Genomic DNA, 15,372 nt, shown 5'->3' with positions numbered 1-15,372 from the left:
TTGATGAGGGTGTTGTCAGACCAGGTAATCGGTGTGGGCTTGTCTACGATGATATTGCTAAAGATGGGGTCCAGTAGGTGTCCAGGAGCGTGTGCGGGCTTAAACATTTTCTGGGTGAGTCAGACGCTGGGCAGATTCTTCAGAAGGTTGGTCATTTTAGGGTTGCAAATCATTTCTTGAAAGGGCCTACTGGAAAAACACTGCACCTTCACTTTCAGGTGTACATACCCCAAATAAATAGTCTTCTGACAACTGTGAAGCAGTTTGTACTCTATGTTATGAAGTCTGCTCTTAAAATGAACCAATTGTACTAGATTTTATCATGATAATTGTCATCCATTAGTGCATAGGGATGCTGATTTAAGTCATAATTATTTCTTGCAAATACTTAGCAGCATTTCCTTCCTTTTTATTCATGTGTAAGGATTATAATATGGATATAGGCCCTCATTACGACTCTGGCGAATGGCGGTAATTTGGGGAAAGGTACTGCCAACAGGGTGGCAGTACCTTTTCACAAATTATGACATTGGCGGTTTGGCTCAAGCCAAACCGCCAATGTACCACTCCGACCGCCAGGGTGGTAACGGCCGCTGGGCTGGAGACTTCAGTCTCCAGCCAGGCAGCTGTCACAATCCCACCCTTGGGATTATGACCCCGCCTACCGCCATGGTTTTTGTGGTGGTAGGCACTATCAGTGCCAGGGAATTGCTTCCCTGGCATTGATAGGGGTCTCCCCCGCCCCCCTCCCCAGAGTTCTCCCGCACCCTCCCCCTCCCTCTCCTGCCCACCTACACATTCATACACCCACACACGCACACATATACACATATACACGCACGCATACCCACATCCACCCACGCATTCACACAATAATTCCCACACACGGCAACACACACAAACATACTTTGGCGCACACACGCATTCACAACACACAACATACATGTACACTTACATTTAGTCTTTCACACACTCATTCAATGCGACTCACACCCGCATGCACGCATACCAAAACATACACACATTCACAACACCCCCACCCCCTCGCCTGTCAGAGAACCCGACTTACCTGCTTGCAGGGGGTCCTCCTGCAAGCACACACACACCTACTCACACACCTACTCATAGACCCATGTAGACACTCATACAGCCATTCACAGATCCACTCAAACATTTACACACCCACTCACAGGCCCTCTCATTCATTCACTAACTCACAGACCCAGTCAAGCTCACACAGCCACTCACAGACCCACTCAGAGGCTCATGCTCTCACTGATAAACTGACTCATAACCTCATGCACTCACTCACTGATGCACTCAGAGACTCATGTACCCACTCATAAACCTATTCAGATACTCACGTACCCACTTACAGACCCATTTAGTCACTCCCACACCCAATCACAGATCTACTCAGAGACTCACACACCCACTCAGGGACTCATCCACTCACTCATAGACCCACTCAGATACTCACGCACCCAGTCAAAACCCCCTCAGACACTCACACACCCACTCAGAGACTCAATCACTCACAGACCCACTCAGACTCTCACACACCCACTCACAGACACTCACACACCCACTCACAGAGACGCTCCCACTCCGACTCTCAAACCTAGAGACTCCCTCTCACACCTACTCTCACACCCAAAAAGACGCTCTCACACCTACTCTCCAACCCACATAGGCCCTCTCACACCTAGTCAGACACTGTCACACCCACTCTTACACCCAGAGGCACCCTCTCACACCTATTTTCACACCCAGAGAGACAGGCCCTGCAGCCAACCCCCACCACGCACAGGGTTGGGTGGTTCTGGGGGTTGGCCGCAGGGCCTGGTGACAGGCGGTGGGAGGATGAGGGTATAGTAATCAAAATTACTTTTTATTCTCACACCTAGAGAGACAGGCCCTTTGGGGAATCCCTGCCGCACACAGCCAAAGGCTGTACCCTGTTGGGGTTGGTGGTTGTGGAGGTTGGCCCAGGGCCTGGCCACAGACCAGGCTCTGGGGCTTAGCCTCTCCACACACGGCCAAAGGGCGTGCACAGTGCGGAGTTGGGTGGTTATAGAGGGTTAGCTACATGGCCTGGCCGCAGGTGGTGGTTGGATTAAAGTATAGTAATTAAGATTACTTTATGTTAAAAGCCTTCTCTCAGACTTAGTTGATCTACTGTTGATCTACCGTTGGGGTCAAAACGTCTGCAATAATTTAATAATGTCTGCCGGTTTATGACATGGAAACAATGGATGCTGCATTACTTGAACAAGGAAACTTTGACAGCCACATTTCTACATGTATATATTCGTAAATAACACTGATGTATGTAATGCTCACTTATTCCATTTTGCCCTGTGCCGTCACCTTGTAGGAGCACCTGATTCTCATTTTCATTTTAAGAATTTTATGTTCACCTTGGACATTATAGCCCTCATTATGAACACACGGCAACAGACATGCAGGCCGAACCGCCAAATAATGAACCAACTGAAACACAGGCATCCTGAAAACCACTCACCGCCAGTAGAGGAGTGCAGACAACGATGGCAGAGCCCGCCCACAGGCCGACAGAAAGGCCCTACCCACCCATCAAATAATGAAGCACTAGACCGCCGTCAGTTCCAGGGCGGGAACCACCACCATGCAAAGCCAGGAGGAAACGAACCAAATATAAGGAAACACTCATCAGAGGCTCGCACAAAACGCCGAAGCAGACATGGGGAGATAGTTGCAGATCATGCCAGCCCTGCTCCTTGCCATATACCTCCATGACTGAGACCGCTGACGAAGACGACGATGGTAAGTACCGCAACCTACTCAACAAGGGAAGAAAGGGCACAGTTACATACCCACCCACTCCACCCACCCTGCAACGCTCCCACAACCCTTCACAGCAGCACAAGCCATACACCCCACAGCAAGAGGTACTTACCTGACACAAGGCAAATCCAGCCTGCTCAAAGTACATACATGTGCCCAACACCCCCAAACAATGAAACAAGAGACCACGGACAACACAGGCCACACATTAACCTTTATTGTGCTCACTGAGCAGCAGACGTGCATAGAAGTCCAATGGCCAATCCGTAGTCAAAGAAGTCCAATGGGCCACAATTGCCCCAACTTGACTCCCACAAGTGCACCTCATAGGGGCAACACTGGGCATCCAGGCACCTCAGGGAACAGGGGAGGGGGTGGTGGGGATTTACGAATGGGAGGAGGGGCTTAGATTTCAGTTTGGAAGGTGGAGGGAGCTTAGGTTTTGTCACAGCAGCTGGTGGAGCGGAGTTGGCCTGGGGTGTGGCAGATGTTCCTGGGCCAGCACAGGATCTCTTCCTCACTGGGGAGGTAGCACGGGAATTGGAAGGCAGACAGGGGCTGGCAGTGACGTGGAAGGAGTGGACAGGGTAAGGAGGTGAGCACTTTTAGGGATGAGACGGGGTTGGCCAGTGGGTTCAAATAGGTCAATACAGGATAGGAAAAGTTTCTTAGGTGCAATTGGGGTGGACCTGAAGGAAGGTGTGGGAGTGGAGGTGGAGAGAGTGGTCGCGATAGGTGAATGTGTGCGTCACGTGGGTGCAGGTGACTGGACAGTATGCTGAGGTGTTGTGGATGTGTGATGGGTGGGTGTTTTGGTGCATTTGAGTGTCTTGGGAGGAGGGTGGGTGGACACAGTGGGACAAGACAGACTGCCAGTGTAAATGGATGTTGTCTGGGTGTCTGCAAGTCTGGTGAGTGTGCTGCATGTGTCAACTAAAGTCATTGTGGGGAGTGCAGGTGTGGTGTCTGGGATGCATTAATGGATGTGTGCTATTGTGGTGACTGCAGGAATAGGGTCATCAACATTGAATTAGGGTGCAGTGCCTGTGGGTGTGCATGTACAGGAGACAGACAGGGAGGCGGAAGAGGTGGACACACCGGGGGAAGTGAATGTTGGTGTGTGTGCATGTACATGTTGGCTGTGTGTATGCTTGTGGTGGGAGGTGTGGTGATTGAGTTTTGAAGTGTGCTTCTTCTGTGTTGCGGTGTGTGCCTGCATGTCAGAATGTGTGCTTTGGACGGGTAAAGGGAGTGGGGTGCTGGAAGGTGTAGAGTTGGGTGGAGGGGGGCGGAATGACCAGGGACAATGGCTGCCGTCAAAGAGGAGGCCAGAGCCTGAAAAGATCTCTGTAGGTTAGACACAGCACCGTGAATGCCATCCAGATAGGCATTGGTCTGCTGCACCTATGATGATAGCCCCTGGATGGATGGCATTGACAACGGTTGTCTGCCCTACAGAGATCGTTCTCAGGAGGTCAGGAGGTCAATAGCCTCCTCCGTAAGGGCAGCAGGGCTGACAGGAGCAGGGGAGGAGGTGCCTGGGGCGAAGGAGACGCCCAGCCTTCTGGGTGAGCGGGCATGGGCATCTTGGTGGGGAGCAACTGGGAGGGCGGTGATGGTATGGGGGGTGGCGGAAGATGACACAGTAGGGGTGGGCCCACTAGGGTCCGCCACCGCCAGGGAGCTTCCATCGGAGGAGGTATCGGAGTCACTACAGTAGGGGTGGGCCCACTAGGGTCCACCACCGCCAGGGAGCTTCCATCGGAGGAGGTATCGGAGTCACTACCTCCAGTGGAAGTTGCCTCCCCCATGGTACTCTCCTCGCTCTCCAATCCTCTGGTCCCCTTGGCGTCGGACGACTCTGCCTCCGATGATCCGTGGGCCGCTGCCTCCCCTCTCGCCGGTGCCTCAGCTCCCTTGCCAGATGATGCTGATGTACACAGACAACACAAGAGAACAGGAATGGGGAGACAAAACTGGAGAGACACTTGTAAATACCTGAATGGAGGTACATTAGTGGTTCACACATACACCCACCCAGAAAATATTCCACCAGGCAGCACCTACCACGATACCAGTGATATGCTCCCAGGACCTCAGAGGTCATGTCCTGGGCTGCAGCATCCATCCTGTGGCCTCCCCACTGGGCCACTGATGCCCTCACACTAGGCCTAGCCCCCTGTGTCTGTGTCCCCTGCACAGGTCTAGATGTAACACTTGTACTGGGGAGATCGTCTTCCTGCCTGTTGGTAGGGGGTGACTGTGGCCTCTGTCCATGTGTTCCACCAGTCTGTGGCCTGGATACACAGGTGTGGGAACGTTGCCTTTGGCTGATGTTGTTGGTTGGGTGGTAGGGGTGTCAGTGGTATCCTGGGTGGGGCTGCTGAATGGTGACAGTCCAGGACTGTTTGAGGGGCCAGGGTGATCATCAAAGCCACTCCTTATCCTGTCCATCAGGGTGGTATGGGTGATGGTGCCTGTAGGGGGGAATGGACATGTCTGTTACAATTGCATGATCGGATGGGGTACACAGGACTGGGCAGTTTTGTGTAGGTTTTCACACTTTGGGGCCATGCAGGATGCTTTCGTGAGGTTAGCATTGCTTTTTGCTTAGGATGTGGAGGTGCATTGTGGGTGCTGTAGGCCATTGTGATTCCTTGCAGGGGTGGGTGGCTGTGCACAGCGGGAGGGATGTGGGCCTGTTAGTGGGTGTGTGGGCATGCAGGGGGACTGGATGTAGTGATTGTGGCGTGGGTGGGGTTGTGATCCTGGTGGTAGTGGTAGTGGGAGGGGTGAGGTGGTGCATGCATTACAGGTGTGTTGGATATGGGGTAATTGTAGATGACTTACCCGAGTCCATTCCTCCAGTGAATCCAGTGAGTCCCTCAGGGTGCATCATGGCCAGCACCTTTTCCTCCCAGTCAGTGTAGTCGGGTGGTGTTGGTGGAGGTCCTCCGGCAGTCTTCTGGACTGCAATGTGGTGCCTGGATGCCATGGACCTGACCTTCCCACGCAGGTTGTTCCATCTCTTGCGGATGTAGTCCCTGGTGCGTGGATGATGTCCCACTGCATTGAACTTGTTGACTATTGTCTGCCATAGCTCCATCTTCCTGGCGATGGGTGTGTGCTGGACCTGTACCCCGAATAATTGTGGCTCCACCTTCAGGATCTCGTCCACCGCGGACCTTAGTACCTTTTCTGTGAAGCGTGGGTGTTTGGGGTGGTGCCGTCGTGAGCGTTGTGAATGGTGTCTTGTGTGGATCTAGGTGAGGGTGCTCTTGTGTGGTTGGGTGCATGTATTGTGTATTGTGGCTTTCGGTGTCTGCTTCTGGGGTTTTCTGCATTGGTTGGCCTAATTTTGTTGCAAAGGATTGTGTGGTGTGTCTGTGAGTGTTTTATAGTATTGTAGATGTGTGTCAGGTGTGTGGGTTTCAAGATTTCCACTATATGTATTTCTTGCTGTTGGGTCCACTGGGTGAATGGTGGCAGGGAGATTTTTTCATCATTATATGGCGGGTTTCTGTTCACCGCCATTCCTGAATGCATTTGTACGACACCTGCAGTCCTATGTGAGGTTTCCCGAAAGTGCTGACCTTCCTGCCATCAAGACGGACTTCTATACCTTTGCCAACATATCCTAATGGCGGTCTTCTGTTTGCCGTCGGCACGGCGGTCGACGGTGTTTACTGCAGTGGTCATAATGAGGGCCATTATGTGGAGTCTGTTCCTGATATGTATTTTTGTAATTTGGAAATGATTTACTAAAGTCTTTGATTGTTAGAGTATAATAAAGAAGAAACTATTTTTTATACAATTACACTTTATGTACCTTACCTTCTGGGAGGGTGAATTTTGCCGTCAAAGTCAAGGCTGACACTTCCCCCACATGGACCATCTGGGTAACTAATTGATGGGGCTCATCCAGTGGGTGTAAGAGTTTGCTATGCACTCATCACACCGAAAGATATTTGGTAATCTTCATATACAGATTTTTTTTATTTATTGGTATATAATGCACCCACTGTTCCTGATAAGACACAAAGAAAATACTATGGCCCTTATTTCAACTTTGGCGGTAACTGCCGCCTACCGCCACGGCGATAGATGCCAACATACCGTCGCCGTGGCTACCAGCCGCCCACCCGCATGAAGACCGTCGACAGAATTCTGCCACAAGTCTGCCAGAATACCGTCGACAGTCATGGCGGCGAACAGCGGTAAGGTGACGCTGCTGTCAGCAGGAGTTCCATGCCAGCAAAATACCGCCGACTGTATCGTGAGGTGGTGCATGGATCTCTGAGTAGGTCTGTGAGTGTATACATGAGTGTGTGAGTGAGTGTTGAGTGTGTCTGTGAGTGTCTGTGTGGGTGCGTCAGTAGCTGTATGAGTGACTCAGCCACAAAGGAACTTCACCTGCCCTTTAGCCAGCAAGAGTCAACAGCTTTGTACAAAATATCTACCCAAGTGGAGTTCTTTCTGTCTCCTTTGGTAAATGTTCAGTATGTATTCTACACTGCAGCTATGTAATGTAGCACAAGGAACTGTAACCAGTGACCCTATGTGTGTTTCGGTAATATGATTGTTCCTGTTGCCTCTTTCTATGGAGTTCTGTGATAACATGAATCCTGCTACAGAGAGTCCAATGAGACTACAAAGACGTAAGGGCCAGATGTATAAAAAGGTTTTACTCATTTTGTGTCTACGCGACACCAAACCAGGATCCTTCCTCTTATCTATTTGATGTAAGGGCTTCTTTGTTTTTGTGGAGAAGTCCTCATATTCCTTTGCATCTAGAACATGTCACCAAAATTGGCGGGAAAAGCACTGAAGGACCTCTTGATAAGCTGTACATTATCCTGGCAAAAGGCAGAGAGACCTTTGCGTACTACTAAGGTGGACAGTGCGGGCCAAACATTTGCATACTTGTAGCAATTTAAAGGGAGAACCATTGACTCTAGGGGTTGGAGGGACACACATCCCCCTCTCTGGGCTGATTTTGACCCCGGGGACCCTACCCGCTGAGGCCCTGCCACAAACAAATGGAGCCTCCCCAGCTCGTTTTTGGCCTCGGGGACTACATCCCCTGGTGCGGGCCATAAATAACTGAAGGAGGGTGGCTGCATGTCCCTCCTTCCAGGGCCGATTTTGGCCTCGGAGACCCCATCTCCTGGGCCCAGGCCAGGTCTCCTGGGTGCCCCCAAGGGCAGCCAATGTGCAATGGCACTGCTGGGGAGCCTCAAAGCATCCACATTTCCAGCCAACTCCTCTCTTCCTGCAGTAGCTGGCATTGCTTTTGCACACAGGGAGTTGGTAAGCATGCTAAACAGTGTTGGCAGCCAATCAGATATCAGCAATGGGACAGTTGGATCCACAGAGGATCTATGTCCCTAGATATCTACATTTTTTGCCCTTTAATATCTCTAAATCCACTAAACAGATTTACACCAAATCACAAAAAGTGTGCTTTCTGGACCAAGAGGTAGCTTTCGGCCAAATTTGGTATAATTCCGTCCAGAGGGTTAGGCTGTAGTTGTGTTAAAATCCCCATGGCAAAATGAGGTTTGGGATCCCCCTTTTTCTTGGCCCACGCTTGACGGATCATGGCAAAACTTTCAAGACAGCAAATGAAGTCACTGAAGTACAGGTTTTAAAAATTTCAGGAAGATTTGTTAAGCGGCGCTATTGTTATTGGCAAAACAAAATACACTCTTCCTATGGGAAATAAGTTGCTAACTATAACTACCCATGAGCGACTGCCAGTAGGTAATACAACATAGTCACTGAAAACAACAAAGGTTACAGGGACGTTATAGTTAGAAAACAGAATATAAAAAACCCTACAAATTCACTGAAAAAAACAAAGGTTACAGGGACGTTATAGTTAGGCTCACATTTCACTTGAACAAAACCATATACATTCAGCAGATATAGTTACCAGAGCTAACTATAACTTACACCTCCACAGATGCACTGCTTATGACCTCACATATCCCATCACTCATGACATGGTCAGTGACATCACTGATGACATCTCCAATGGCATCACTGATGACATCATTCAATGCGTGTATGTGTTTTCTAAAGGTTTATGAGTGTTAAGTATATGTATTAAGGTACTACAAAAGTTAAAATATTATACTTTCTGTACTACTAATGAGTGATACTATTTCTAACATATATTATGTGAGTGGCTGTGTGACTTTGTGTATCCGTGTGTGAATGGGTATCTGAGTGCCTGTATGGGTGTGTGATTGGTGTGTGAGTGCCTATATAGATGCATAAGTAGGTATGTGAGTAGCTGTGTGGGTGAGTGAGTGGCTGTTTGAATGACTAAATTGGTGACTGAGGTGGTGTGTCATTAGCGTGTGGTAGAGTTAATGGCTATATGAGTGGCTGTATGGGTGTGTGAGTCAGTGTGTGAGTGTCTGTATGGGTATATAAGCAGGATTGTGAGTACCTGTGTGGGTGAGTGAGTGGCTGTGTGGATCCGTGAACGGGTATCCGAATAATGTATGAGTAATTGACTGGCTGTGTAAGTGGCAATATGGGTGAGTGGGTATATGGTTATCTGTTTAATTAAGTAAGTTGGTGTGTGAGTGGCTGTATTGTAGTGTAAGTGTGTTTGTGAATGGATGTATGGGTGAGTGAGAGAATGTGTGAGTGCTTGTATGAATATGTAAAAGGGTATGTAAGTGGTTCTGGGGGTGTGTGAGTGAGTGTGTGAATGCTCATATGGGTGAGTTACTGCCTGTGTTAAGAGGCTGTATAGGTGAGTGGGTGTGTGTCTGAGTGGCTGTGCAGGTGAGTAAGTGGATGTGTAAGTAGCTTTATGTGTTAGTGTGTGGCTGTGTGAGTTGCTGTATGGGTGTGTGACTGGTTGTATGAGTAGCTGTATGGGTGAGTAAGTGGTTGTGTGAGTGCATGTATCAGTGAGTGAGTGGGTGTATGAGTGGCTGTATGGAGGAATGAGTTGTGTGAGTACTTGTATGGGTCTTTGAATGTGTGAGTCTGTGAGTGGGTGTTGGAGAGGCTGTATAGGTATGTGAGCGGGTGTGTGAGTGCTTCTGTGGATGATGTCATAAGTGATGTCACCAATGATGGTATTTGCGATGTCATCAGTGATGTCAACAGTTATGTCACTGACCATGTCATGAGTGAAGTAATATGCAAGGTCATAAGCAGTGCATTGCCGGGGCATAAGTTATAGTTAGCTCAGGTAACTATAACTGCTGAATTTCTATGTTTTTTTACGAGTGAAATGTGAGGCTAACTATAACATCCCTGTAACCTTTGTTTTTTTCAGTGAATTTCTACGTTCTTTTTAATTCTATTACCTAACATTAACGTCCATGTAACCTTTGTTTTTTTACTGAATTTTTAAGATCTTTTAAATTCTATTTCCTAACCATAACGTCCCTTTAACCTTTGTTTTTTTCTGTGAATTTCTAAGGTTTTTTAAATTCAATTTCCTAACTATAACTTCCCTGCAACCTTTGTTTTTTCAGTAAATTTCTAAGGTTTTTAAATTCTATTTCATAACTAAAATACCCCTGTAACATTACATTGTTTGAGTGAATTTAAATTGCACTTTGTAACTGTAATCTGTATGGTTTCAAAATTGGTGTTTGAGTGCCCCCATAGGTTGGTATGTGGGTGTATGAGTAGGTTCATGGGTCTGTCAGTGAATGTTTGAGTTTGAGAGGCTTTGTGGGTCTGTAACTGGGTGCACAAGTCTCTGAGTAGATCTGGCAGTGAGTGCATGAATGTCTAAGTGGGCATGTGAGTGGGTGGATGAGTCATTGGGTGGGTCTGTAAGTGGGTGTGTCAGTGTCTGAGTGGGTTTGTCAGTGGGTGCATAAGTGTATGAGAGGCTGAGTGAGTGTCTAAGTGGGTCTGTGAGTGGGATCATGTGTCTCTGAGTGAGTCGGTGAGTGGGTGTGTGAGTGTGGGGGGTCCTTGAGTGCCTGTGTGAATGTCTGAGTGGGTTTGTGAGTGGGTGCATTACTCTCTGAGTAGGTATGTGAGTGGGTGCATCAGAGTCTGAGTGGGTGCATGAGTCTCTGAATACATCTGTGAGTGGGTGCATGAGTGTCTGAGTGTATCTGTGAGTGGCTGTGTGACTGCCTGAGTGGGTTTGTGAGTGGGTTCATGACTCTGATTGGGTCTCTTAGTGGGTGCATGAGTCTCTAAGTGGGTCTGTGAGTGGGTGCATCAGTGTTTGAGTGGGTCTGTGAGTGGGTGCATCAGAGTCTGAGTGGGTGCATGAGTCTCTGAATGCATCTGTGAGTGGGTGCATGAGTGTCTGAGTGTGTCTGTGAGTGGCTGTGTGACTGCCTGAGTGGGTTTGTGAGTGGGTTCATGACTGATTGGGTCTCTTAGTGGGTGCATGAGTCTCTAAGTGTGTCTGTGAGCGGGTGCATCAGTGCCTGAGTGGGTCTGTGAGTGGGTATGTGAATGTCTGAGTGGGTCTGTGAGTGGGTGCGTGAGGGTGTGAGTGGATCTGCGAGTGTGTGCATGAGTGTCTGAGTGGGTCTGTCAGTGGGTGCAACAGTGTCTGAGAGGGTCTGTGAGTGGGTGCATCAGTGTCTGAGTGGGTCTGTGAGTTGGTGCATGAGTGTGTGAGTGGGCCTTTGAATTAGCACATGAGTTTCTCAGTGGGTATGCGAATTAGTGCATGAGTGTTTTACTGTCTGAATGAGTGAGTCTGTCATTGGGCATATTAGTCTGAGAGTGGGTGTTATAGTATTGCTCTAGTGGAGTAACTTGAGTCATGGACTTTTCTACTTTGTTGAAACTATTCAGAGTATTTCATGTATCACCTGTAGGAGGCTAGCTCTCTATATAGCATACAAAAACGATGTGCACTGTGCAGAGAGTCCGAGCAACCCCACATTGGGTCATAGAGGTAAAAACTAAACCACCTAATGCTCTAATTTCTGTGGTGGCTAGGTCAAGCAGTTAGGCCAATCTTGGAAAAGTGTTATGCAGTTGTTGTACTCACAATATAAATAAATGTGGACGCACACTCAAAAGAATAACTCAAAACCAATTCACAAAAATATTTCAGATTTTTATAAACTTTTTAAGACCAAGATTATCAAAATTGGGTAAGTACTTCTTAGGGTACGGTTTTTCAAAGTTTAGCAAAAATAGTGTTTTTGTGGGTAATTACGCACCATAGGAATCAATGGGAGAAAACTTTAAAAATGTATATAAAATCAGACAATTCTTTCACAAATGTCACCTTCTGGTTTTAGGTAGAGATCATCGAGATGTCCTCTGGGCCAGCCGGAGAAGTTTGGGTGGTTCCCAGTTCGAGCAGGAGCAGCAGCTGAAAGTCTTGGAGCTGGTGCAGAACAGGCGAGGGAGACCACTTGGAAATGCATTGCACAGGCAGACTTAAAGGTGAGTCTGGAGGGTCCCCTTGAAGTGTAGAGTTTGCAAAGGGGGTTGGGGATCCGTGGAGCACAGCTGGTTCTCTGATGCGAGGGCCAGATAGGTGAGCCAAGAGCTGTGCGCAAAGGAGCCTTTAGAAGTAGGGGCAGGTCTTTTGGAGGGTGGATTGCAGGTCAGCAGGGCCACTCTGGGAGGTTGTTCTTGGGTGTCCTGAAGTCCCTTGACTGGTGCTTGCTTCTGATCCTTGGAGAGTACGAAGTGGACTTTTGTTCTGAGTATCTGATGTTGGGGGTCCAGTACCCGTGGCTGTTGCACGGTTCAGCCACTGGAGGTTGCAGTGCCACCAAACATGGCACGCTTGCAGGGTTTGTCCCCTGAGTCCATCAGGTGGAATTTCATCTGGCTAGTGTGTCTGGTTCCTCAGTCAGAAGCCAGTCAGTGAAATAGACTTCACTGGTTTCTGCTTCTTGGTTGCAGGGAGTGATTCCTTCACTCTGGAGAGAGGTTCTTGGCACAGGTGCAGGGTTTGTCCCGAGTCCATTAGGTGGAATTTCATTTGTCTAGTGTGTCTGGTTCCTCAGTCAGAAGCCAGTCAGTGAAATTGACTTCACTGGTTTCTGCTTCTTGGTTGCAGGGAGTGATTCCTTCACTCTGGAGAGAGGCTCTTGGCAATTTTTAGAAGGTTAGAGGTCCTCTGGGGTTTCTTAGGGTCTGCCTGATGTCCTGTCAACTCCTCTGTGGCAATTGACGTGTCCTGGGTGCAGCAGGCAGGGTTTGGCTCCTTTTTATTCTTGCAGCAGGATTTCTGTTTTCGAACCTTGGGTCTTCTTTGTCACTGGCCTTCTTGTTTCCATTGAATCTGTACTGCTGGTCTAGGGGTGCCCACTAAATACTGTATTCACTGCATATTTATGGGAATACCTAGTAGTGGCCAAGGGGCCACCTACCTTAAGGTGGCTGCACCCACTATGTAACCACTTCCTGTGGGGAGAGGTCACATCCCTAACTCTGATAGGCTATTTTCCTACCATGCAAGATGGAAAACAAATAAATGGAGAGGTCACTTCACCTGCAACACTTTGGGAGAGGTGAAGGTTGGGGTTGGTCATTCCTCCTAGTCTTTGTCCATTTCTCCACTGATGCTCCCACAAGAAGTGGGGGTTTGCAATGGGGGCAGCCATCTGCTGCTAGCAGCAGGGCTAGGGTTTGTGTTTCAAGGGCTGCAAGCTCTTTGAAGCTTGCAGGCAGGGCAGTGCACATTCCTGGGGGAAGAGGTGTAACATCTCTGATCAGGAAGGGCTTTGGTTTCTGGTCCCAGAGAGCCAAGCCCCTCCAGAGATCCAGAATTGTGTCTGGTGGTGGCAGGCTGGTTGTGCCCAGCCAGCAACCATGCTAGGGTTTGTTAGATTTGCAAGTGGGGTCACCTCTAAGGTGGCTCCTAAGTACATTTTGCAATAATACCAATGCTGGTACTAGTTTAGACTTGTTGTTCTGGGTTGTTTGATACCAAACAACCCAGGGTTCAGAGTGGCCATCATGCAGCTGTGAATTTCGTACTGACCAGTGTCCAGCACATGCATGTGAAATGGCTGCTTTGTACACTCACTATTTCACAAGTTTGGCAAGGACACAGTAGGGGTATATTGCTCATGCACCTATGTCCACACATGCATTATAGTGTACCCTCCCTTAGGGCTTCAAGGCCTGCCAGAGGGGTGGCTTGCCTATATTGCATGCAGTGTGTAGTGGACAGGTCACACAGACTGTGTGCAATGTCATGTTTGCATTTTAGGTTTGCACCAGGACACTCAGCCTGCAATGGCAGGGTTGAGTGCACTTGGAGGCAGGGTCCTTGAGGGTGGCATAATCTGTGCTGCTGCCCTCAGGGTCCTATCCTTAGTACCCTGTTCCCTGGGTACCTAAGTACCATTTACCAGGGACTTATAGTGGCAGCTAAACATGCTTCTAATTGTGCCAATGCATCACAACAGTTTTGGGAAAGAGATCTGGCCTTGAGAGCCTGCGGGGACCCAGGGCTTTTTTGAAACCACATCATATATCAAGCAAAAAGTGGGGGACTAACCATGTCAGAAGAAACACTTTCCTACATCACTTATTTAAGTGACCTTTGTGACATTGTCCTCTATCATATGAGCCTAACCTTATAAGTACAGGGGTAAGTAAGTATGTCTAGGCAGAGTACCAATTGCATACTACCAAAACACTTTTTAAAATATAATGGCCATTTTTTACCACGTCATCATTGTATGCAATGATGCTGTTATGCATTTTCCAGTGATGCCGTTAATCAGCGTGGTTAATCGTGACTATAGCATGTTTTGTTAAAGTGTGATACACATATATAAACATATTTTAAATGCTAGTTGACATCAGCAGTTTATCAATATAAGGTAAGAAAATATAGTTCTGTAAATAATTTTATTATATAAGACTTTTAAAGTGTATTTCTGTTTTTGTGACAAAGTCAGTATTCACGATGATGTCAGCATTCAGGACGATCATGTGACCTGGAAACCAAGAGATGTGATTGGAGGAGACACTTTTCATTAACCTTCAAAGGAAGTTCCCATGTGTTTCTTCCTTCTTGAAGGTTTCATTTGCTGTTAGGATCATTCTAGGAGGTGTCCTGTACTTTTAAGTCATTTTTTTTGTAAAATAAAATGGCATCAAGGAGAAGAGAGGAGGAGGAGGAACTCCGTCATGAGGCTGAGGAGCAGGCGTTACAAGCTGGAGCAGAAGACTCTCCTGATGAGGAACCACTGGCTAAAAAACAAAGTATAGCATGGACTTTTTTCATCATACGATCAGGTGAATCGAAAACAGTGGCAACATTTGTGAAGTGCACATTGTGCAATAGAACTCTATCGAGAGGAAGTGGCAAAAAATATTCATGTGGCACAACTTCCATGCTCTACCACTTAAAAGTGTATCATAAAAATCATCTTAGAAGAGCACAGAACGAGAGAGATGGAGAGCAACCATGCACCTCCAGGGTTGCACCACCTGCGGCTGGAGAGAGAATGTCAGTGCAAGTGGAGAAGCAGAGGCAATATAATGTCACCGGAGTTAAGTCGAGTTGGAACGTGTTGTCTTGACTGTAACCCCACCCTCCCAGCTAGTGAGCAGTGT

The sequence above is a fragment of the Pleurodeles waltl genome, chromosome 2_1 (assembly GCF_031143425.1).
Source record: "Pleurodeles waltl isolate 20211129_DDA chromosome 2_1, aPleWal1.hap1.20221129, whole genome shotgun sequence".
NCBI lineage: Eukaryota > Metazoa > Chordata > Amphibia > Caudata > Salamandridae > Pleurodeles > Pleurodeles waltl.
Note: the sequence above shows the minus strand (reverse complement) of the source record.